The sequence below is a fragment of the Sinohyriopsis cumingii genome, chromosome 11, assembly GCF_028554795.1.
Source record: "Sinohyriopsis cumingii isolate HCF-2022 chromosome 11, ASM2855479v2, whole genome shotgun sequence".
NCBI lineage: Eukaryota > Metazoa > Mollusca > Bivalvia > Unionida > Unionidae > Sinohyriopsis > Sinohyriopsis cumingii.
In genome coordinates, this window is record NC_142971.1 from 76518070 (window position 1) to 76545184 (window position 27115).

The following is a 27115-nucleotide window of genomic DNA, read 5'->3' on the forward strand; positions in this document are numbered from 1 at the left end:
ACAATATTAATATTTTAACATGGAGTTACTTTCCAATTATATTTCGTTTCGTACAAGATCTCTCTGGTTATTGTTTTTATGATTATTGTAAATATTAGTTGCTTTCCCAGTTCAGCAACAACTTTGATAGTCGCTCCGATACCTTTTACTGTATCTGCCCACCCATTTAATTGTTTACGTCTTAGATCTGTGAAATCGTTTCCTCGTATCGCATTTGTGAAATGTTCTATAATTCGATCTTCTACACAATTCAGCGTCGAACATTACATCATTTTGAGATAATGAACATTAGGTTTATTATTCACCGGATATATTGCATAAATAACTTCATTCACAAGATACTCTTGTTCATAATACGGTGTGTCCATAGCAGTCAACATTCCTAGTTTGGAATTTTTATTTAACGCAACAATTTTTCCAACAGCGTTTATAACGCCGTGGTGTATCGTCTAGCTCCGCAATAAATTTTACTCTAAATTATTATCTGTGATTTTCGTGATAATTGACCTTGGCTCATCAAAGAGAGTAACCTTGTTCTTCATCTTTCCATACATTCACCAACTGTGTTGGGTCGCCACATTGCATCATTGTCGTATTCTTTCTAACAAGTACAAATATATTCTTGGCTCCGAAAACTAACAAATAACATTATGACATGTCTACAAAATCCAAATATATGTGATTGTGGAATCACAGCAAGATTCTTTTTCAACATTTAATATTAATATACATGCCGCAAATCCTAAGTTGAATTCATTGTTCATTGATAGTAATGTATCGGTAGGTCCATCTGCTGCAGCTTTTCTTATGTTAACTATATTTACATTGCTGCCATCTGGATGATCAGTTGTATCATTTGCAAATACCATTGACGGACCAGCTGATCTCTAGTAATGATTGCTGTATCTTGCAAAGACAGGTTTGTTGTGGAAGTATCGAAGCTTTGCTGGCATCATTCAAGGGTTCTTTCTGCTATCAGACTAGCATTTATATGATTTATTTTGTTTTCGTTTTCTGACATGGGTACACCAGCCAATTCTCCTTTTTCTTTCTTCTGCAGCTTGATTGGGATTAATAAGACCACCCACATGGTAGTGAACAAATACCACTTCCAGTGGCGCGGGGGTAGAGCTTGCATCTTCCTAACTTGTTATTTGGGCTGGTTGCTGTGGTCGTTGCTTTTGTCGTTTTTTTTGTGTGGTTCTTGTTGATGTATTTGTATTTGTTGTTGTTGTAGCAGTGCAGAATATTCATATATTCCATCAATAAATGCAATATAGCACTTTTTCAGGCCTAATCAACTCCGTAGTGTAAACGAAATATCCATTGGTACCAATTATCACGACTTAGAGTATCATTAACGTATTAAGGTTTCAAAAACAATTTATTTGATCAAAACTGCGCCTGCCAAATGCAGATAATTATTCCGTGTTTTTAATATCTTTTTTGATGATGGTAATACTTTCGTCGGTAAATAAACTAGTTATTTCTGTTTTTTGCTTGTTATGGTTCTAATATAAGATCCTTTATATCGGCTACTTCAGAACAAACTGGTCAATACACTCAAGTATTTCATGTGTTTGTAGTTGATACGTGGCACCAGCTATTTCACTTGGAATTTCTATTAGAAATTTTTTTTATACTTCATTCTGCTATTTTTCCAGTTTATTTAGCCGTTTGTTCAGCTGCTTTATCGGTTTGCTCCAACGTGGGAAGAAACCAAATGGTAGAATTCCTGAACGGTTTAAATAATGTTCTGCACCTTCTGTAAATTTCACTTGAGACTCCTGACGTTCTTGTAGTTGTTGCTTGACATAATCACGAAGAGGGAGATATTTCTTAATTGCCTCTAGTCGCTGTCCAGCTAAGTTAGATGTGTGAGATTCCATTATTGAGATAATAATGATTTAATTATTCACACACTACAGCGACAAGGAGGTTGACGACCAACAGTTAGTGTCTGGTTGGGTAAACAAACACAGGAACCTTTATTTTCAAAATTAGACACTCCTAAAATTGGTCACTTCAACCTCCCTGCTGCTTTTACGGTTTGTCCACTGAATCCATATGACGTGAACAGAGGCGAAGGGTATTATGTGCCCACTATGAATAATGCAGGTACACTTAGTCTAATGGATCCCCCACCCCACTAGCAGAATCCACTCCTAGCTAGCGGAAGTCTGTCATTGACTGTATTACAGCAGTTGTGGATTTTATGTGGATTCAACTGTATTAGCTCCACGAGTCGACAAACTAAACAAATGAGATAGGTCCGGACACTACAAATCCGACCCTGCCAAGAGTCAATTTCATTCTTTACCTGGACACACAATACAGTTGTAATATTTCTTGTAATAATGATGCTTTAATTTGCCCTAATTTCTCTTCTTTATTTTTCAAAATCAGCTTTAAAGAAATTATTGAAAGTAACAATACATATACAACTAGACAATAGATGACAAAAGAACACCATATTATTTATATCGGACAGGAGGAAAAACACTTCTACAAAATATTATATAGATACAAAAATTATTTCAATAGTTTATCCTAGATGAAAAACGTATATTGTATATTTAAACAAAAAATTAACAAGAGATGTGATAAGAATGGGTTTATCTTCAAGTTTGAGAATTATATTGTTTATGAGGAAGTTGGACAATTATTTTAATGCACGGAATTATGTACACAGCATTGGCTATTACGCTCTATTAGTAGCCATGCATATCAGGAACAAAGTAATTTCAATTTAAAAATGTTCCTTTCTGTCCTGACTGTTTGTTAGACAAACCTGTATAGATCACCAGGCACTGATTCAAAGGTGATATTCTGACTTTGAAGTCAGTCGGCACGTCTGCTTCTTCCTATCTCAAGTCAACAACATTACGTTAGGAGAATTAATACAATACCAGCTACTGTTCAATGTCAGCTGTTTCAAGCTGTACAATAAATGTTGAATGAACCTAGCACAAGAACACACACCTTAAGAGGATAATGATGCTAGTTTGTGCAAAACAAATTCGAGCCGAGAAATGCACTTCATGTCAAGTTCGGATTCTATCGTGTAAACCTGGTCTCTAGCGCTGAACTTAAATTGAGCAAATGTGTATATGCCTTCGTGTATGTCTGAACGTAGTTCTTTATTTTCTGAAAATCGGAAGTGTCTTTTTTTCAAGCTATATCCTATCCATTCAGTTCTGTTTTTCACCCAGCCTATTACCAACTTGTTAGTGTGATAATCAAATATAGCCGAATCATAAAACACTTAAATTAAGGCAGTTCCAATCAGCCAGTGGTCATTGTCACGTTTCGATATTTCAAAATACGTAAAAGCTGTTGAAAGAAAATAAATATTTTTGTCACAAAATCAAAGTCCTTAAAGTTAAGTTGATATTAGAGTTTTTAATGAGCAGAACTGGTATTAAACGATTGTCAAGACTAATATTTTCTGTCATAAACCAAGTGATACCAGAGAACAGTGTTACAATCTTTGTCACTTTTTTCGTGAAAATATATCCAAGCAGCAGCCGAGGACTGATATTTTTTACTTTGATGAGAGTTGATATGCTTGATAACAAAGACCAGTCATGATGCATTTGAATTTATATGTTGTATTATAACACATATCTCAAAAGAAACAGTAACATTTGATTTAAAATAGGTGCGTCGTTTCTTGAAAATAAAGTATGTTGACTTGTAAAATCGACTCATACACGAAAGCTGGTTAAATTGAGATATATTTGCAAAACATATAACATTTTATTATTCCTTTGATCATTCAAAGACAGCGCATGTACGCAATGTGATTAAGCTGGATCATTGTTTCGTAAAACTAGTTTCTAATGGTATAAAAATCGAACCATCTAACATGTTTAATATATCCTCATTCTACGCAGAATTGTATCCCACTAGCACAAATCTGTTACATCTTTATAAAAGTTATATCTCACTAGATGCATCTTTCTTCGAAATAAAATGTGTTTTACATGTAAACACGCGAGATAGTACGATCCCTATCCTTCGATAAATTTTATCCGTACGATTTTATTGCCGACATAAAAAAGGCATTGATAATTAAAGGCCAAGTAGTTTTGAAAATTGATATAGTAATCTTCAGTCTGGAATTAATATGACAAAATTTATAACAAAATTTTGATTTCCCTCTTTTTTCGAAGTAATTAAATAGATTGCTGATTAGGTGTTCCTTTTGTAAATAAAGTTAGTTAATGAATGCACATTTCTTAGTCTCTGAAATTGCAATATCGAAACGGGACATATTAAAATGCACAACCTTTAACTTCAGAAATGTAATAAGTTGAAAACTGAATGAGCTCATTTTACTAAAATGATCAAAATCAGAACAATATTCTGGAAAGCTTCGAGAACATTTGAAGCCAAAGTCACGTACACCAGCAGTACTGAGTAGTTAATGAAATTTTACTGGATACAGCTGTTTAAAACCGTGAAAAATATGAAGCCACGTAGTAATAACAACTGAGACGGATTGTAGAGCCTTGTCAAACTCATGGCATAGCCATTCAGGGTCATCTACGAGGAATTATTTAAACATGTCTTCAGCTGAAGCATATGACCACATAAATTGAACGATGTTGGAGGGTATGGTCAAGAAGATATTCGTCTTGGATAAACATAAAATAAAAGGGACATACATTGTAATAAATTAAGTTTATTACGTGCAACCACAAAAAAGAGAAAGAGAAGGATGGGTGGAGGAAGAAAGATTGAGTGGAAAGAGCATTTTGCGTTTTCGACATGCAAGTTTCATACGACAACATAATTAAACAAGAATACATAACTATTTTTTTCTGACCTCACATTGGGCATTAAACTTATTAGAAATCCATTCACTAAAAGACACGACATGGACAATTCACGATAATGAATATGACATACATACATACATACATTGATACATCCATACATATATATATATATATATATATATATATATATATATATATATATATATATATATATATATATATATATATATATATATATATATATATATATATATATATATATATATATATATATATATATATATATATATATATATATATATATATATATATATATATATATATTTGTGTGTGTGTGTGTGTCCAGCTCCAACTAACGAGAACTCTTTACATATCTTCTTGTTTAGCAATATAAAACATGCTCAACAAATAATAAATACACTTAATGCGGCATGCGATCATATTTACTGAAATTGGAATTAGGGCGGCAGTAGGTCAGTTCATAGAAAATCGTGCACCTGTTCCACTCAGGTCGTCATCAATCTGTGGCACCTGTTCAATCGGAGATAGATTTTGTTTGTTTGGTCACCACAATACCATTATGTACTCACCAAAAGGAAAAGTTAAGTGCAACCGATTTACCAAAACTTGTACGGCTGGTATATTCTTTCTTTATACGTTCTACCTTAAAATAAAACAAATAATGCAGGCGTTTTATAAACAATATATTTTGTCAACAACGGAATTTGTACGTTACATAATGTTATCACAGTAACTCCCCTTGCGACAGGAAATTTAAGTGTTTTCACCATACACATGCATACGATATTGTTTTCTCCTGCTGCTCACTTATATATTTGAAAATCTACACATATCTGATGATCGATGCTGATGTTTTCCAAAACATACATAATCTGGACAGAGGTGAACTGTGATATATATTGAGTTACAAAATTAATCACATTTATTTAGTACTCAGTTATGTGTAGACATGTACATGTTCTTCGCGTAGCCATTCAAATCTGCAACACATTTGTTGTACAGTACTTACAGGTGTTTGTGATAGTGTCATGGTCGTAATAAATCAGGTATGTATCTGTTTCATATTGTTTTCAGCCTAATATAATGATTGACTATCCCTTGTTCAAAACAATCATTATATTTGTGTGGAAGAATAAATGTTAATTTCGTAAATATCCAAGGCATACACTTATTGTATGTATGTATTGCACCTGAAGTGGTATAAAATGACAATATATTTATATTCATGAATGCACCTGAGTCAACTTTATTCAGGGAAGTTTCATTAATTGAAGCCGTGTCGTCCATCGCAATGGTAGCCCCTTAGCTCAGGGCGGAGATGACTGGATAATTGGACCATGCATTATATAGATAAGCTGCTTTGTTTCAAACTTCACTTCATTTAGCATTTCTGTCAACAGTTGAATGTCTTGAGAATAATTCACCATATATATATATATATATATATATATATATATATATATATATATATATATATATATATATATATATATATATATATATATATATATATATATATATATGTAGAGAGAGAGAGAGAGAGAGAGAAATAGAGAGAGAGAATCCCATCAATTTTCAACTTATAAAAACTGCTGGGAATCATTTGGATAGGTGTTAGTTGCATGAGCTGTGTTGGTTCACATTTGTTTTGTCAGGTCTGATAGCATACCTTAATTTTGACAATAGTCAATTGGCCCCATTTTGAAGTCCCAGTCTTAGCAAGCTGTATAAATGAATCATTACAGCACCTTGCCCTATTACACGATTAGTCTTGTGCAGGTTTCGGCACGACACATTCAGGTATAATGACATTGAGATCAGATATCTGATAACAAGGTAGTGTAATACAAACTCAAGTACATGTTGAATTTTACCAGGTAAACTCACCCTACACTCCAAGATCATACTAATAATAAAAGATTATTATTAGCATGGAGGAGTTAGCTCCCTTCATATGTTTTGGTGACCTATACTTTAAAGTTTTTCTCAGTGTGATTTCACTGATACCAGCACATACAACAAGATGGTGATCAAAATGGACAATACCAACTTCTGAGATCGTTTTACAAATATATTTGATCTTTACATTTCTGACCCAAAAACGTCCAGATAATATCGTGTATTGTTTTAAGCTGTTGTTGCTGTTTGTATAGGGTTGAACGCCATATTTCGGCACTATATAGACTATGCATGGCAGCCAGTATAAATGGTGGATAAACCCGTGAAAACCCCATAAAGAACAATCGACCCAGGATAATATTCTGGCAAGCTTTACCAGATACCCACATTGGCCTAACCAGAGACTCGAACCCACGCAAACAGAGGTGAGATGTCAATGATCCGTAATGAAGAGCACTGTATATGGCCTCTTGGATCCCCGTTGTTTACATGATTTGGAGTGGATCATACTTGAAGTACAGATGACTGGGTTGAAATAGGTGGTCCGTTATGAATTTGTAAATATAAGTTCACACACCAAAAATGGGTGTGCACTGGATAAAATGTGAGTGAAACCTTGAATAGGGGAGTATTAATAGTATCCATTGAGACCAGTCATATAAAATTTGAATGTGAGGTTCAACATACATTCAGTATTTAATTTCTGAAATAATTTACATGCCATAATCTGCATCAAGTGAGTGGCATTTGTTTTCAAAACTTTCAACGAATGAAAATATTTAAACAAATGAATAAAATGCATGCATCAGACTTCAGTGTCACCCTGAATGTTATTCTGATTTTGGTGAATAAGTAAGAGATATGTGGCACATGCTAGACTCCAAAGCAGTAACCTGGGTTCACAGACAGTATTGTTAAACTTGGTACTTCATTGAGAAATATTGATTACCATATATAATCGCCACAAGTCGATGTTTTTACACTGAAGATATGATCCATGCTATACAGGTCTCGTACTATAAGCATGTCATGCAAAACAATCTGTTACATCTAGGGGTGATATTAGAAGTTTAGGATGTTTGCAGTACACAAAATACTGACACATAAAAATAAAATCACGTTTTAATGGCACTAATCCCATTCAGAAATGTGCATATGGTTTGCATTGCGTGTATCCGTCTTATGATATTATTCACTATACAATACAGTACTTGTATCAATATTAAAGGAGTCATAATTGTTGAAAATTTCTACCGGGTAACCATTGATCAAAATGATAATTTACCCTGATAAACAAGGAAATTATATTAAAGGTGAACCTGAACTTTGCTCTAGGTTCATCCTTGTACATGTCAACCCCCAGAGAGATGTAAGCACAATTATTCATGTATCGAAAAACATTTAACCTGAGCTTCAAAAAGAGTACTGTACATATTAGAGGCTATAATTACAGAAAACTGTATGCAGAACAAGCACTTATTTTTGCTACTTACATGAATCTGCAAATAGCTAAAATTATAGTCACAAATAGTCTAAATCGATTAGTGTGAGAAAAGAGACACAAGACAATTGATGCATTATGTATATTCTCTTTAACTAGTCTACATGTGTAACCTTTGCTGAATGTAAAATCAAGTTCACAAATTCTGAATGTTGTATTAGGTAGATTACTGATAAAGTCCTCTTCCAAAGTATGTAAAGCATCGATTTGTCCTTTTCATGATGCAACATATAATCAAGCTCAACACAATCCCTCACCTCCATGATTTATCAATCATATTTCATCAAGAGTCACGTCGATAAAGCCCATGTAACTTAATATTTGGCGCTATTTCGTTCAATGCGGACTGGTCTAATATCCAAGTTCCTATAAAAATATAATGAATCAGTGAAAAATGGTTTCAAATTCAAGAAACCTGTCTGTTTTTTGAAAATGTCTCTTGTACAATTACTTTAAACAAAACATAAGGAATGTGTTGACTGTAAAATGATTAGTCCTAGGTTTTTCTGCCAGTGCACATGGCCCAATAAGCATGGTTTTTAATGGCGGCTCGTTGTTTTCAAGCTGACAATTCTTTTGTTGGTGCTGTGAATTTAGTAAAGGTACTTGTTCAGTGCAAAGTAGATTACTACGTCTGCTGCACCATTGAACATCATACCTTACAATGTAAAGCCAGCACCCTCGTTGTTTCCCAAATGACAATATTGTGATCAAGCCTCAAGTTTTAGACTTGGTTAGTGCCAAGTTACAGACGATGGTTATTTAAACTTCCTTTGTAATTGAAATGCAACTCAAATGTTCATTTTAACTGATAATACATTTCATAGACTGTATGATCCGTATTATTTACAGAGCCCAAATTCAGTCTTGGCATAAGTGTCCTTATATGACATTGAACTATATAAAGATAGGTTGGATCATATTTGCAGTGATTTGAAGATTTCAGAACATTTTTCAGATATTGAGGATTTATGCTTCGACTAATTTGTATATGACATTAGATAGTGATACTTATAATATACAGTGAAAAACATTTGTGGACTTTCCTTTCTTTGTTTACTTGGAAGATATGTGGAATTAACATATTATGGAATATTGGGAATCGCGATATTCTGAATTCCTATGTTTATACAGGTATAATACATATTTTTGAATTCAAGGTGCATATGGTTTGCATTGAATTTATCCGTATTATGGTGGTATTCACTATACAATACAGTACTTGTATCAATTATAAAGGTGTCAATTTTAGGAAACTTCCACCGAGTAACCATTGATCAAAATGATCATTCACCCTGGTAAACAATCAGAAGGAAATTATATTAAAGATGAAAATGAACTTTGTTGTAGGTTCATCCTTGTACATGTCAACACCCAGAGAGATGTAAGCGTAATTATACATGTATCAAAAAATATTTAACCTGAGCTTAAAAAAGAATACTGTATACAGCAGAGGCCATAATTACAGCAGATTGTATGCAGAACAAGCACATATATTTACTATATACATGAATCTGCAAATAGCTAAAATTCTTGTCACAAATAGTCGATATCGATTAGTATGAGTATACAGACAACAAGCAAGCTGATGCATTATTATTTAGCCAGCACCCTCGTTGTTTCCCAAATGACAACATTTTGATCAAGCCTCAAATTTGATACGTGGTTAGTGCCAAGTTACAGACGGTGGTTATTTAAACTCCCTTTGTTATTGAAATGCAACTCAAATGTTCATTTTAACTGATAATACATTTCATGTACTGTATGATCTGTGTTATTTACGGAGCCCAAATTCAGTCTTGGCATAAACGTCCTTATATGACATTGAAACATATGAAGAGAGGTTGGATCATATTTGCAGTGATTTGAAGATTTCAGAACATTTTTCAGATATTGAGGATGTATTCTTCGACTAATTTTAGATGACATTAGATAGTGATATTTATAATAAACAGTGAAGAAAAATATGTGTGGACTTCCCTTTCCTTGTTTATTTATAGGATTTGTGGATTTAACGCACTGATTGTGAAAAGATAAAATGCTAGGAACTTGCCCTATATCACTGGGAATGTCTTTCCATACCAGTGGACCAGTATATTGAAAACTTTTTTAAACAATTCCTTCTTTGGCCTTGGTATAATGTATTTTATTCTTCTTATGGACCTTAAATTTGGAGTACCATCAGCATATCATTGGTCTTTCTAAGAAATATTCGTTCACGTGTCGTTAAAACCATTATATTGTTCATAACATTCTAAAACATGTATATATGATGATTTAGAAATAAATGGCAAGCCACATTTTTGGAGTCATACAAATGTTGTTATGTTTGTAATAGATGTATTACCTTAAATTACATTATAGTAGTCCATATATGGTTAAGGGTAACTTTTATAAAAGATGACCTATATTTAGAGGAACGTACTTTTTGATTTTCCTCAGTAGCCAAAGATAAGAATCAACATTTTTTGAAATATGTTAAATGTGAATAGACCAATTAAGATTGTTATCCACGAATGCACCAATAATTATATTTTGAGAGGTAATTTTGAGGCTCACATTGTCAAATAGAACCTAAAGTTTGTTGCTATCTAGCCCTGCTCGTTCTTGATGTGTTGTAACTAGTAGGGCTTTCGTTTTGTCTGTATGCATGATCACACTGTTTTCCTTGCACCATACTTGAAGTCTGTTGAGATCATCTTGTAAGTTATTTTCAAGTACCGTTTGGGTGTTACCAGTCTCAGACAGTGTAGTATCTTCTGCATAGAGGTCTGTGGAAAAAATTCAAGTTCCAATCTTAAGAGGTAAATCGTTGATAATTAGAATGAACAACAGTGGTCCAAGGATAGAGTATTGTGGTACTCCACAATTAATATTGTTACTTTCAAACGTTTACCATTTAAAGATACCTTTTGCACTCTATAGGCTAAGTAGGAAGTAAACCAGTTTAGGGAGTTTTCACTGCATCGATAGTTTTTTAGGTTTTCAAGCGAAATGTCATGATCTACAAGATCAAAAGCTTTACGAAAACCAACCATAGTAGTGCAAACTATTTCTCCTTGATTTAATGCGTTGAGCCATTTATCAATCAAAGATACAAGTGCAGTTTCATAGTAGTGATTATGACTTAAGCCAGGCTGATTATCATGAATAAGATCATAAGTGTTCAAATAGATAAGAAAATAATCATTTAGATGTTTTTCTAGTAATTTGGAAACACAAGGAATGAAAGAAATGGCTCAGTATTTATTTACACCCTCATTTTTCCCTCCTTTATACAATGGAATAACTTTGACAGTGTTCCATGTTTTTGAAATTTATATATATATATATATATATATATATATATATATATATATATATATATATATATATATATATACGGTATTGTAGTTAATCAATTTTCAGCCTATGTTCATACTTTGGATGAAAATGTTTCCTCGCCTAGCTATCAAGGGCACCTAAAAATCTTTGGGCGTATGGCATGTTCTTAACATACAATAGCCAAATCTTCACACAGAGCAAAGATGGAGTCCGAAGACAATTCTCCAGGAATGGCCCTCTGGAGGCTAGTGGTCGGACATTAGTTCCTGACCTTCCTATACGCGTGTAGATCAGATACGGAATTATCGTCTTCTTACAGACCAGTTGGTCTGACATAGAGTTCTCAGCCCCTTTACAGACACCCACTTACAAGCTGATAGGTCAGGCTTGGCGTGGTTGGACCTGTGTGTATGTACTGATGATTATTAATATAACTGTCGAAGGTATGAGGCAATTACAGTCACTTCGATATTATTTAAAGTACAGGCTGTTTATTTTGAATTGTATTGATGTGCAGCAGAGGTGTAACATTTAACCCCAACGAGAAAGCTTACAGCAAAACTGATCTACATGAGACACATTAGTCCCGACATGCTAGCCTACATCACAATTGATTTACATGAGAGACCTTAACCCCAACAAGGTAGCTAAGGCACAACTGATTTACATGAGAGACATTAACCCCAACAAGCTTACAGCAACATTGATTTACATGAGAGACCTTAATCCCAACAAGCTTACATCACATTTGATTTTCATAAGAGACATTAACCCCAACAAGCTTACATCACAGTCGATTTACATGAGACATTAACCCCAACAAGTTTATATCACAGTTGATTTACATGAGGGACTTTAATCCTAACAAGCCTACATCACAGTTGATTTACATGAGAGACCTTAATCCCATCAAGCTATCTTACATCACAGTTGATTTACATGAGAGACCTTAATCCCATCAAGCTATCTTACATCACAGTTGATTTACATGAGAGACCTTAATCCCAACAAGCTTACATCACAGTTGATTTACATGAGAGACCTTAATCCCAACAAGCTTACATCACAGTTGATTTACATGAGAGACCTAAATCCCAACAAGCTTACAGCACAGTTGATTTACATGAGATACATTAACCCCAATAAGCTTATATCACAGTTGATTTACATGAGAGACCTTAATCCCATCAAGCTATCTTACATCACAGTTGATTTAAATGAGAGACATTAACCCCAATAAGCTTACATCACAGTTGATTTAAATGAGAGACATTAACCCCAACAAGCTAGTTTACAATACAATTGATTTACATGAAGGACCTTAATCCCAACAAGCTAGATTACAGCACAACTTATATACATGAGATACATTAACCCCAACAAGCTAGCTTACAGAACAAATGATGTACATGAGAGACATTAACCTCAACAAGCACAACTGATCTACATGAGGGATATTAACCCCAACAAGCTAGCTTACAGCACAACTGATCTACATGAGAGACATTAACCCCAACAAGCTAGCTTACATCACATATGATATACATGATGACATTAACCCCAACAAGCTAGCTTACAGCACAATTGATCTACATGAGACATTACAGACTTCATACTTGTGAAATTCTGTGCGTTCTGAGAAGAGGGCATCGTATTAATTGTCATCTTGTCATATTTTTCTCTTGAGCAGTGTAACATCCTGTAGGTAATCATTCGGGGGTTAGTATACACTCCTGTAACCAGCCCAAACGTTTTATCGAAGACTAACACTTTCCTGTATTCTAAATACTAGATTAATGGTTCAATACAGTAAGCGTTGTTATCGTTACACACTCCAATGCCTGATGGAATATGATATTGTGGATAAGTGTTGGATGGTGTTAATTTAATTACCTGGATAATTATTAAAAGATCCCCGAGAAAGACAGACATTAAACATTAGACAGAGCACAAATTATTAATATATATTTAATTCTTCTAGATCATGGTTAGGTCTGTTCACAATCATACCAGAACGCAAGGGCATGGCCACCTACCTAGGGCAGTTTGTATATTCCATGTATAAAGGTGCCTTGGTCATTGTAATCTAGATGGCACCAGTTAGGATCAGTTAGACATAAAACCCCAGAAAGTCTAATAATTAATAATTGATTAGTAAGAAGCATATATATTTTTGATAATTATTCGCATTTGTTAGAAATCTGCATGTAGTTTCCTGTGGATCGATGGTTTTTTCCAGGGATTCCCTCCACCAGTAATTCTGGCCGCCAAGCTAAGCCTATACTGCGCTATAGAAGTGACGTTAAATCCCAGAACAAAAACAACACATTCTATGCATATATAGTCATTTACACTTGGGAACAACTGCTAACTACACACGACCAAATCAGTCATTACATGATGTACGTGCAGATCGATGCAATTTGGCAGGGGTAAACAGTGAAACAAACAAAACGGTCCTTGATTTGCCAATGTGTTATATGGCATGAGATCATGTTCTACATGACTTGACTTAAAAGTGATTACTTATGGCACCTTATAGTTCATTTTATCACATGAAGCACAAGATGACTTTGGCACTCTTTTGTAAATTAAGAAATATTTCATTCAATTGAATGAAACATAAATCATGTTTATTGTACACATGATGTGACTAATACAATTTGCAATGTAGCTGTTAGTAGTGGTAGCCTGCCTGGCAGTGGCAGAGCGTTTGATCCAAAATCCAAGGGTTGCAGGTTCATTGCCCACCCAGGCCAATCTGTGTTGGCAGCCTCTGTTGCCTTGTATATTGTAGTCATTTCCCTTTCATAGTGGAACCAATGATGCGTTAAAAGTGCTTTTAAAAATATCACAAAATTCAAGAACGATGTAGCGTAGATGTTGATAATGAACCTTTATATTTTTAATAAATATGCTGATCATATCTTATTTAGGGTTGTGTGTACTTTAATAAAGGGCTGAATAAGTATACAAACAAACCAGTTTATATAAATATTACACAGTGGTATGATTGACCATCATTCATAACTACTACTTTTCAACATGCTTTAAATTGATATGACAAATCCAGAAAGTGGCTGCTTCTCTAATGAATCAATTTGTCACACACGTAACGATATAAACAAAATCGACTGCGTTTAGTTACTTATGTCAGTTTTAAATATGTCTACGCAATCTTTGGTGTAGATTGTTTGTTCCCTGGTAAATGAAAAGTTCACTATAATATTGTTTTCATATCCATGACAAGTGTGACATTCTCAGTGTAATTTGGAATAGCTTGGCCAAAAGCAGTATGGTGTATAAACAAAAATGAATGAATAGCATCATAATTGTGTATCATTTGTTAACAGATGGTGCATATGGTGACAGGTACTATAACAGAAATGAACTGTTGATACGCTGACTTTGTTTCCATACACTGTAGTATGGCAACCATTTTCCAATTTTAAGTTGTTTTATTACATATTTGGTGTATGGGTGGCATACTAACATTTCCTTATGATTAATATCCTGCAATGCCACACGTTTTTTAATATGCATGTGACAGTTGTGTCATTACTGTTAACTATATTGCGGTCACAACAAAGCATACCACAATTACATGGTATGTATTATGATGTGTTTACCTGTAGTTAATCATGATATATATTATGATGTGCTTACATGTAGTCAATCATGGTATTCATTATGGTGTGTTTACCTGTAGCTAATCATGGTATTTATTATAATATGTGTACCTGTAGTTAATCATGGTATTTAGTATGATGTGTTTACCTGCAGTTTGATTGATGCTAATGACCTGTTACTGATTTTACCAGAATGCAATTCCTAATATTTACAAGCTGTCATTTTATTATACTAAATGTTCACTTCAAAGTAAAATTTAAATTTTCAACAGACTGCAGTTGAAATGAAACTCTTTTAATTGTCTTCCAAATATGATGATTTTGCTTTAAAATTCAAACTCTATTCTACTTTAGATGATTACTAATGTAAAATTGTATTTAAAATGGATTCACTTGCATATTTTGAAAATTCATATATCGGTGACGATCAACCTCACCTTCCATGGGTTTCCTAGAGTGATGATTTTCCATGATGTACAAATATTTATCATGCTTGAGTAATGATTTCCAACTTAAATTAGTATGTTCAGTTGTTAATAAACTCAGTAATGGTCATGGTGAATATATTATTTTACTTCTTTACCTTTTCAGGCAGTGAGCTATCAAATGCTCTCTGTTAGTGCCCGAGCTAAACATCAGTGAGACATGTCTGTCACTGAGTGCAATTGATTGCTGTTAGCATTTTGGTAATTAGTCAATTTATGTCAGGTTGTGGTGTACTCAATTTATTCATTATATGATCATCCACAATGATGTATTATATTCAAGTTCCGGAGTATTTTGTGTCGCGTATGGATCCCGTAATATACAAATACTTGAATTTATTGTGCTTGAGTACTCATTTCCGATTTTGTAAAAAGATTTGAATGTATCAAGCTTGAGCAACGATATCCAACTTGAATTAATCTGGTCATTTGTAAATACAGTTGTGTTTATGGTGAAGATATCATTTTTCTTCTTTACATGTTCTAGCAGTACCTACCATGTGCTCTATGTTAGTGCTGAAGCTAACCATCAGTGAGGTTTCACTGGACAGTTTGCCTGCTGAATTTTCATTTGACATAATGACCTATTACAGGAAAATGAGAATAATTTACACTGAACATACAAATAAAAACAAACAAATGATTTTTGTTTAAAGTATGCATGTGAGAATTCGACTGCGGCAATCGGGTTAATTCCTTATACAGCTAGTGGCTTGGATACTGAACTAACGCTGCCACGAACCCCTCTTTTTCCATTCGGTTTTGATAGATTATAGATATATTAAATATTTCCCAGCAAAAAGGCAGCGAAAAGAATCAGTATGTGCCTTATGAATGCATATAGTTCAATAGTAATATAATAAATTAGCATATGTTTCATCACCCTCAACCATCTCGATCGTTTCATATTTACCTCTGTAGCAGACATATGTCAATACATAATTCAAGTCGGCTGTTAATATGCAGCCCAAGGTACTCATTTTATCTCCAGTAATAGTCTAACTGTCATAGGCAGTCACCAAACAAGCCAACCTATTTTCAAGCCTTACTCAAAGTAAATCTAAACCACATTACAGATTTAGTTTATATGTGAATTTATAAACGTTAGGCTTTTGATTAGGTTAGGTTCATGCCTTTAACCTTAAAATTAGGGAAGTGTCAAAATTTCGAAAATATCCAGTGAGACCTGAGACATTTCAGTCAGTAAGTGCAATTTATTTTTATTTGCTTTATTCGGTAATTAGTGAATCTTTGTTAGCTTGTGGTGCACTCGATTCACTCATTCTAATGATCTACTGTAACGATGTTTTGTATGTAAGTTTCTGGGTCATTATTACGTAAAGTAAATGCTACTTTCCTTCATTAAATATGAATAAAAGATTAAATGTCACTATACCCTAAACTAAACTTGAGTAGGTGTGGGACAAGTGTATTAGGAGAGATGACTAACAACATAATTCATAGCATTCTATATTAACTGCAGATACAAAATAATTGACAAGCCATCGGCAATCTTTTATGTCAGCGATAAAGGAAATTAATAATACCCACGCACTTCTATAACTCATGCAGTTTTACTCTTCCGCCTTGCAACTTATGTGCTTATTGTTTATAATAATGACTTCATCATTCGCTGATTGCATGTATATTTGTAAAAGGAAACATTGTAAACTTGCTCTAGGTGTACAAATTAAGAACTTTACAGGTCATAGTGGGCACATTTTCCTCTAGCATGTCCGTTGCTTCATATATACATGCATTTGATAGAGGTTTGTTTCAATACATCGGTTGTCACACAGCGAATATGCTACATATCACATTGGTGGTTATTGTTTTTCCCCAGATATGAACAAACAATAGCCATGAAACATAATTTAATGTAACATTTTTTACTGTGTGACATACATAAAGTGTTGGTTCAAAATTCAGTCTAAGTACACAATGTGTGAATCAACATAAACGCTTTGTAAGATCCTTATATTGATAAATGTTATCTATCAGTGGCTGAACATACTGAAGAAATGAAGTAGATTAAGTAATCATAATGGAATTATCAGGTTTCGAGGGATGGGCAGGGTTCAATCCATATGAGTTAGCCACCTTGTGTTAACCTGTAGAGAGCAAGTGGTTGTTGTCAATAGTTTGTTTCTCTCAATCAGACAATGAATGTATATGTCTGCAACATATGTTGTCCATGCATTATAAATTTGTTTAAAAGCAAATAACAAATAATTACGAGTATTGAATTATAAAGTAACTTGTAAAATATTTATATTGATCATTTTGTACCAATTCATGACTTCTTGTCTTCATATGGACAAAACATTGACTGAATTGTTGAATTGATTAATCATTCACAGATATTTCGAGGAACTCCTCTCTAAAAATGTAAATACTGATCCATTATTTCGAAGATGACAGCTGTACATAAATTGACATGTAGATGGAGGGTATCTTATAGACTGGACGTACTAATTTAACTCTCATACTAAAAATAATTAAACGCCTTGGTATTCAAAATTCAGTAAGTTGAAATTTCTGGTTGTTCCTGATCAGAGCCATACGTATCATCCTTGTTACAAATTTCAGTGTGGATACCACTATTTGACCTACGTCATTTTTTTTTGTGCATATGCATGAAATGTGTAACCAATGTTCTTCCAAATTAATCAAGTGCTACTTTCATTATTGAGTGTTCTCAAGTCATTTCTGTAAAAATACTAAAATTGCACCAATATAATCTTGTCTTAATTTTTTTCACTTGCATATTGGATATGTTCTCAGACGATATGCTTACTAAATTTCGACTTCTTATTATTACCCAATTATGGACCATACATCCCATAAAAACTCTATTTTATGTGCAGCCATTTCTAGACTGGTTTACACTTGTTCTGTCTCATTTATATTGTAAATCCTTAATATGTGTTGGAAAATGCATGGGATATATGTGCAATGTGTCTTTATCAGTCAACTGATGGACTTCTCTCATTTATAGGGATACATAGCAGGTTAATTAATTCATAAAATGTATTCACACTGAATACTGAGTATATTTGGGAAAGTCAGGTACTGCATATATATGACAGGTGATTGTTTAAGACAGCTGTATGTTAGTAGGTTGCACAATATACAGCATGTACTCACTTGTAAGACTGCTTAGATCCAGATCTGCCATTACGTAGTGCTGCAGCATATCTAGATCTGTGCTGAGTGAGGCACAATATGCGACGTTAGAAAAGTCTGTGTTGTGTATAGCTGGACATGATTTGTAAGCAAGCACATCTATCAATATTCCGTCATTTGTAGTTGCTATTATTTTCCTTGATTTACATAAGGTTGACCAACAATACAACAGGAAATTTGTTATCCTACAAAACATCTCATCATTCAGATACAGGAAGCAAGATCAAACGGTTTATTAAAAAGTAAGGAGTGTGGTTATTCTCAAACAAAATTATTTATTATAAGTCTATATATTTTTAATGGGATCTGCGTGGCATTGGGGAAGGGCATTCGTTTGATACAAGCAGGTAATTGTAAAATGAATATTAGGCCAAACTGTTTTGGCATGTTTTATTTAACCGGCATGTGACAAATGTAACTCAGAATGAATGGTTTTATTTTATGTTAGGCACAGTAGTCATGAATGCAGCCGAGACCAAGTGATGTGGATCACTTGCTTAGAGCATTCTGTTATAATGGATTGTAAACCATGGTCAGTTCTAGACTTGTGAAAACATAATTCATGCGTGGAAAAAAAACTACATAAAACGCATGTAAATGGCATATCATCCTGTTGTAGCTGTGTAGTGTAGGTGGCAGCTGCATTAGGGATTTAGCTGGTAGAGTAAACAAATAAAGTTATAGGCTACATATTTCTTTTTACTGTTCCAAATTCAAATTTAAAAGCCCTCTCAAGCCATTTCTTCCCCTGTATATATATCAGCCTAGCCGGACTTTACAGGAGACATGATGATATCATATTTCTATAACTGTCTTGATTGTTTCTGGTACACAGATCTCTGTTTCCTACATTAACCTAAACATTTGATATCTCACTAATGAGTTGTCTAGACTCACTTCCCTCTTCTAAAAATATAAATGTTACATGAAGTTTATGTGTAAGGATTGGCAAAGATTATTAGAGTTCAAGTATAAAATATATATTTCTTTAAAATCTGTATATATATATATATATATATATATATATATATATATATATATATATATATATATATATATACTTTTGCTAATTAAATAAAATATCTGCTATCATGTATCTAATATCATCAGCATTTTCAAAATCTAACACTAATTGTAAGACCTGTAAATAATCATTTAACTAATTTGCATAAACACAAATTCCTGCTGTTCTTGCTTACACAGACCATTGAATTTGACCTTTAAACCAAATGACTCGTGTCCATAAGGCCATGGGTTGAGTGTGTTGTAAAGATTTTCCTTGTATTATTTGTTTTGGCATATATATTACAGTAAATAGTTGTATATGTTGAAGGGGGATGACTGACACAAGAGATGCAGGTGAATTCATGTTGAAGATGTAAAATAATTAGTGTATTCCTTAACATGCTGGATTGGCAACAGTGTATTGTTTGCTCTTTGCACAATAATTGCAGTGTTATAAGTTTTAAACTAGCACAGAGAACCTTTCAAAGGAACCTTAAGAGTGGATAATACAGTCACTCTAGCTTGACAAAGCTCTCGTCTCTTATTAATATACCAATCTTTCTGAGGGTTGCCAATTATGGAGAGTTGTAACTGGATATGACTAATCATTGCATATATCCTGTATGACACTAGAGATATCTATGAGTGAACCCAATTACCTGCTACAGTACTGTGGTTCTATTTAAACCATGCATATAATCTCAGTGCTGACACTCAGTTGAGACCATGTCCATGAATTATTTTCTTTATATTTAAATATGAAGGTGTACACTGTAGTTTATTATGGTGTAGTTTGGACAGTAGATAAATTTAGCAATTACCATGGCTCATGACTGACAAGGTCTGAACTTATACTGTACGATGAATATATTGTGGTTTGTACCAGTGACAAAATCCATGAAAGTTAGTACTTAACAAAGAACAGTAACATTTCATCAAACAAACTCTGTGTAATACCATGTTCGGGTCCACCTTACATGTATCTTAGTTGTTTTAGCCATAATGGTATGAAGGTCTTTTGGTAGATCCCATATCACTATTGCTAAAGAATTTAAAAAAATAAAACTTCTCATAAAATGTTCACAAATATCATCCCGTCTCTAATGTCCTTTATTTTCCTTTAAAGATATTAAACATATTTTGTTCAAAAGCATCTTGGCTGGAAGGAACTTTATTTTTAATGCTGATATTAATATAGCTTTATTCGTCATTTTTTCAGATAAATCACCAGGAGTTTAAAAAGGCAGAGAAAATAGTAGAGCCATATTGACTTTGATCACTTGGGAATAAGAAGGAAAGTGACAGAATGGGTTTTATATTCCCACTGATAGGATGTACGCTCATATTTTTCACCTTTGTAATGGGTAAGTTGAGCAATCTGTGGACGAAGGAAATGTAAAAATAATTTTACAAGTTATGGCAATTTATACAGGAGAAAACTGATTACCTGGACTTGAATTGTTCAGACTGTTTGCTTCTGCAGTCTCCACATTACCCAACAACAATGTGAATCCATAATGTATATGTATAATGACACTTCTAGACCACTATTTAACATTGAAAATATTTTGAAATTGATTGCGCTACGAGTGTGGAAGATGCTATTTGATTTTGTGGACCCACTGGGGCAGAGGTCCGTATCACTGAGATTCCAAGAAAAACTGGTGTTGGGAATTCTCTCTTCTTTTATGTTCACGGTTGGCTTTCACTTATGGTAATAAAATGTGTAGATTATTGAGTCACATGGTTGAAGGTGATAACTATAATAAATCTTTTCAGTAAAAAATTCTCTCTAAATACTTCTTTTTAGAAGATAAAAGTATAAAGCATCATTATCAGTTGCCTCTTGTCAATGAATCCAGTTTGTTTTCACTTTGCCACCATCATATATTTTAATTTATTCAGAGCCATATCACCAATAAGGAACTACAATACAACACTACAATTCAACACCAACTTCAATATGTTTCATAAATAAAGGCAATGTATTTTCTGTGACATATGAACATTTTATTTCCCGTCATAGGAATGCATACATGGTATCGTTGCAAAGACAACTAATTTAGATCTATGAAAAATGTATAAGTTTTGTCTCACACGGGTGATTATACTAGCAAATCAAACGGTAAGTTGAAGGTAATTTTTGTGGTATTCAATCAGAATTATTAAATGAAGCATTTGTATAGCAAAATGTGGTATGCATTGCCATAATATTTTTACAGGTGTTAAGAAATATAAATGTACAAATGTATGGTCGTCTTGATGGAACTATATATGAATAAAATCATTTTCGTTAGACCTTGTTTACACGAGACCAATTCAGATAATGTAACAAAATCCAAGCACCTTTGTATTGAATTTGGGTTGTCACTTGGTTATGGTGCACACTCATGTTTGAAAATCTTGCCATTCTACAATTACGTAGTCACTATAAAACAGCTGACCATATTAAAGAGGTGTTCAATATCATCAAATAAATGTGCTATGTATTCAGAAAATTTACAAACATTACCATCCAATCGAGATAGTTAGGCCATTGATGAAATTAGTGTGTAGTACACAGCAGGAAGTTTAAAGCCTTCGAAGTAATCATTGTTATCGCTATCGTAAACAGCTTCCATCCTTTTGTATTGCATATATTCCCTTTCATTGTGTACATTTTCAAGATCCCAATTTTCTGATTTCCTCTCCACATAATTTAGATTCATTAATGCTGAGCTTGCTTGTTTTTAAAGATACTTAGCTTGGACAGGTGTTGCAATTTAAAACCATGCCACCTTGTGTTAATTTATAGCCAGCGAGCAAGTATTCTCAATATTCTTTTTCGTTTTTACTAATAAAAATGAGTGTCTGTTACGACAGATGCTATTTTAGAGGGATTCTGACCTTACAGAATAATAAGGCCTACTAATGATAATTATTCATGACTGCAGCAGACTAAAATATCTTTTATAGGTATCATTTGTTTTTTCTGTCCCTTGTATCGATATGAGAATCGTTACAGCAAAAGTATTCATGCATTGATATATTGATGATTCACTACACCTATACCAATTTATCTACTGGTCTGTTATGCTTTTTGTAAAATGGATGAATACAATTAGCCAAGTCCAGAATGAGAGTGCACACTCATAGGACAGTGCAGGAAACTATCAGTACTAGTGTGCTGCAACCTAATAGCTTTTTTTGGTCACCATCACTACAATCATTATTATAAATGAGGGGAAAAAGAGAAACATTCTTGGAAACTTTTGCACACATTATTATAAATTTCATTCTCCTCTTTCATTACAGGGGCTGTCCCACCTAACATGTTATCAACTTTTTCAACACACAATATGTCAAGCCAGGCAGTAGTGCAACAGAAAGGTGTCAGGCTGTAGGAGATCCTAATCCCACGTAAGTATCACTGTGCTATGTTAGTGATAAATGAGTATAAAAATGCTTGGGACCACCTTGATCTTTGAGGGTAAATGTGAGTTGTCATTTGTCCGAATGTACCATAACATTGTATCTGGTCTATATGAACACTACTTTGATATGTGTGGGTATACAATGGCCACTGCAATCGTTTACTTCTCTAGGCGATCGGAATGGTCACCTTTCCAGTTATTAGCCTTTTCCAAGTGTGTCACATCGCAAAAAAAAACTAATCATGAACGTAAAAACACAGGTAAGAGCAGTGCAAACTTTGATAAACTAATACGTGTTGGGAGTGGCCTAAGTAGTTAGAGTGTCTGCCTTGGATCCAGGAGGTCACTGGTTTGAAACCTGGTGGAGTCATACTAATGACTTATAGAAATTTGTACTAGCAACTGCCTTGCTCAGCATTAAGAGTTTAGTGTTAGGACAGGTTGGCCTGGTGTTAGGATAATGCGACTGTGTCTGGCACAACTATCAACTATAAGTAGATGTATAGATATTACATAACATTTTAAAGCTATATTAAAAATCCCCAAACACACCTGAACGCACTCGAGCTGTGGAATGAACAAGTTTGACATGACATACTGATATGGTGACGCCATCAGGTCGAGTTATAATTATGAACCATATTTAATGAGATCTTTTTTATCCCAACTTCTAAATGTTGATATAATTTGAAAATAGTCTTAAAGTGCCATAATTCAGTAACAACGCTATCTAAGCAACTATTTAATCAATGTGGGTTTAACAGTAATGTCAACTTCAGATTTGATAAGAGCATCTCAGATAATTAGGCCATCTTTCCGAGAAAAAATATGAACTTTGTTCAAAATATGGAAAGCTCTTGATGAATTGCCTGAAATCATTTGGCCTTTTTGTATCATTAAGCAGTAATAATTTCTATAGTGTGTTTATTAATTAGGAAAACATCAAAAGCTATGGAACAAACATAATGCTCTCCATTATATATGTTGAATATTAAGGACAAAGGAGTTGATTGGGTATTTCTTTGCATTTTATTGGCATTCTTGTAGACGAGCTATTTTTTCTTCCTGGACGTGTTTTAATATTATAATATAAAGAGATGTTTCCTTGCTTTTTGAGTAATGAATTTGTTAATCTTTATAAAGGTTCAGTTACTAAACTAAGGTGCATGAAGGTAAGTAAATATATAACATCTGAAAGATTCATTTGCATAAAGGTCTTTTATATACCCAAATAGAACAAAAATGCACCATTTTCTGCCACTTCCCTCGCTTGGTGTGCCATTTCAGTGCTGCCACTCAACCATGCTCAGATTTTATATTAAAACAATATTGACATCTCTGGTAAACAACTACCACTGTAATTCATTACTTATTCAACCGCCATAATGTGCACCTTGACACCAAACAGATTAGATCACTTATACCCTTATATAATGTTCCAGCAGATTATGACAGTTTTTGAAACTTTTGTTTAACTGTGTAGATTTTAATTTATAGATACCTGATGTGTATAAATCATACTTTTGGACAGAACTATATATTATGTTTTTGTTCCAACTCCTTTTGATGGAACAAGATTGAAATAGCATTGGTGTATGTTGAGACCATCTATTATTTATCCTGGCTTTGAAATGTTACAGTGAGTAAAACACCAAATTAATTTCTTTTCCATCAATGCTGTATCGAAATATGGAGCATATTGCAATGAAGATCTAAAATTTCTTGTAACTGCTGGCACATGATTGTATCACATTTTATAATTTGTATTCATCGCTGTAAATTGTACAGTATATCTTTAGTTTTACCCATTTGACTTGAGTCTCTTAAGAAAATAATATTACATAATATTTATAAATATATTTTTCCATATGTGTTGACAATTATTAACAATAAGACTTAATGTTTCATTAGCTGATGGGGTTTTGATGTTTCTGGAAGAATTCAGTTACTTCCCATTGGTAGGGTTAGGTCACATGACTAGGCATATTAGTAGCATGATCCGTCACCTGGGGATTATTGTGAATATAGTCTTAATGTTAGGTGTATGTAAGGTGAGAAGTGGGCAATCAGATTCATTCTGATTTTGGAGTCATTCTCAATTCTTGTGTTCTCGAACATTTTCATATATGATTTGATAATTAATACCGTTATTAAATTACACAATACTTGCTGGTTTTGCTTCTTTCTGTTATTTATTTTGTGACCATAGAGTCTTACCAATAATAAACATGGAATATAACATTGAAAGTTAAATTCATTTATATTAATAATAAGCAATTTAAAAACAAATACACTTCAGTATTCACATAAAATATTAGATTTTGATGCATTTTATAAGTACTAGCATTCTGTAAAACAAAATAAAAACTAAATAATTCAGCTAAATGAAATTGGTTTATAATAGCATTAATCTGACGTCTTTACAGGTACCTCTGGAAAAGGAATGGAATTCTACTGACAAATGATGAGCAGTATGAAATTAATTCAAACACAGGTGCAATAAAAGTAAAATATGTGACACCTATAAGTGGAGAGGGGACATACCAGTGTTTTGCTCAAAATAGCCAGGGAACAGCACTGTCAGGTTTTTGGGATGTCAAATTAGCATGTAAGTCTAATTCGTACTCCTTCTGTCTAGATTTACTTGGAAGATTTTCTTTAGTTTTTATTACGAAGGCCAACTAAGAAGTAAACATTTTTAGTGGAGTTTAAAAATTGTCACATTGATGAACCAGGATTAGTATATCCATGTCTGCAGCTTAGGATATATTTTCTGAAAAATTTAAGATTACTTTTCTTGTTGCAACACACGTATCAGCAAATTCAGGGCTGATATTACAACTGCCACGAGGTTGGGATGAAAAGAAATGAAGTTATAAACATTGAATATATAGTTGTTTGACACACTGGTTTGATAGGTGGAGTTTGTAGATTTGTTACTCTTGCAAACTGTAAAATGTCAGACTACACTGAAACTTGAATAGATTGAGATGGAAGGAGGGTAACTATATTACGAGGATATCATTGATAGTCGGGAGAATGATAAAAAGTTTTCCCGACGGTGAAAAATCCATGAATTTTCTAGATACTGATGAAAGTTGGAAACAAAAACAAGAATCTCCAAACACTTGATACAATTATGTATTTAAATGTTAACAGAACTGACCACGAGAACAGTTCAGTGACCTTATCCTGTGGCCAAAGTGATTAGACCATGAGCCTCTGATTCAGGGAATGAGGGTTTTGAACCCCATCTGGATCATACCTAAGACCTATAAAAACAATGGTATTAGCAGTTGCCTCACTAGACATGCAAATTGCCATATTGTAAACATCATAGTAGTATGACTGAAAAATCGGTAAAGTTAATTAAAAATCCAAATCACGCACACACACATGAATCTATTGAGTTCTGATCAGATTATTCTGAGGTTACAGTTCAAATCATTTGGGTGGTTGCCATAAACATATTTATATTGTCAGTCCTAATACTCAGGGAATGCCTATGTAGGTATGCGAGAAAGCTTGCCAGTAGCTTTTCGGGGGCAGTGGTTCTTTCTAGGGTTTAATCGGGTTCTTCCTCCACCATTAATACTGGTCGCCAAATATAGCCAATATTTTGCTTAAATATGGCATTAAACCCCAAAACAACAACATAGTTTCTTAAATGGTAGGCATGAAAACCAGTCTAACATCATCAAAAGCCAACATATTGGCGGTATATGGTACCTGCTTACCAGGTGGCCTAGTAAAATTGCTTTTGCATTGTCATACCTGCATGAAATAGAGAGGAAAATTATGTATTTTCTCACAAACTGAGAGTAGTACAATGTTCTTAATCTGCTGAAAGGTGAGGTCAACATTGTTG

General features: G+C 33.7%; 1 long non-coding RNA gene across 1 annotated transcript; it reads left to right on the forward strand.

The window, feature by feature from the left end:
* Window positions 1-21062: 21062 nt before the first annotated feature.
* On the forward strand, window positions 21063-25849 carry LOC149788786 (uncharacterized). The gene is made up of 3 exons (XR_016424428.1): window positions 21063-21198; window positions 23129-23233; window positions 25674-25849. It is a non-coding gene; the product is annotated as an uncharacterized LOC149788786 (long non-coding RNA).
* The last annotated feature ends 1266 nt before the right edge of the window (window positions 25850-27115 follow it).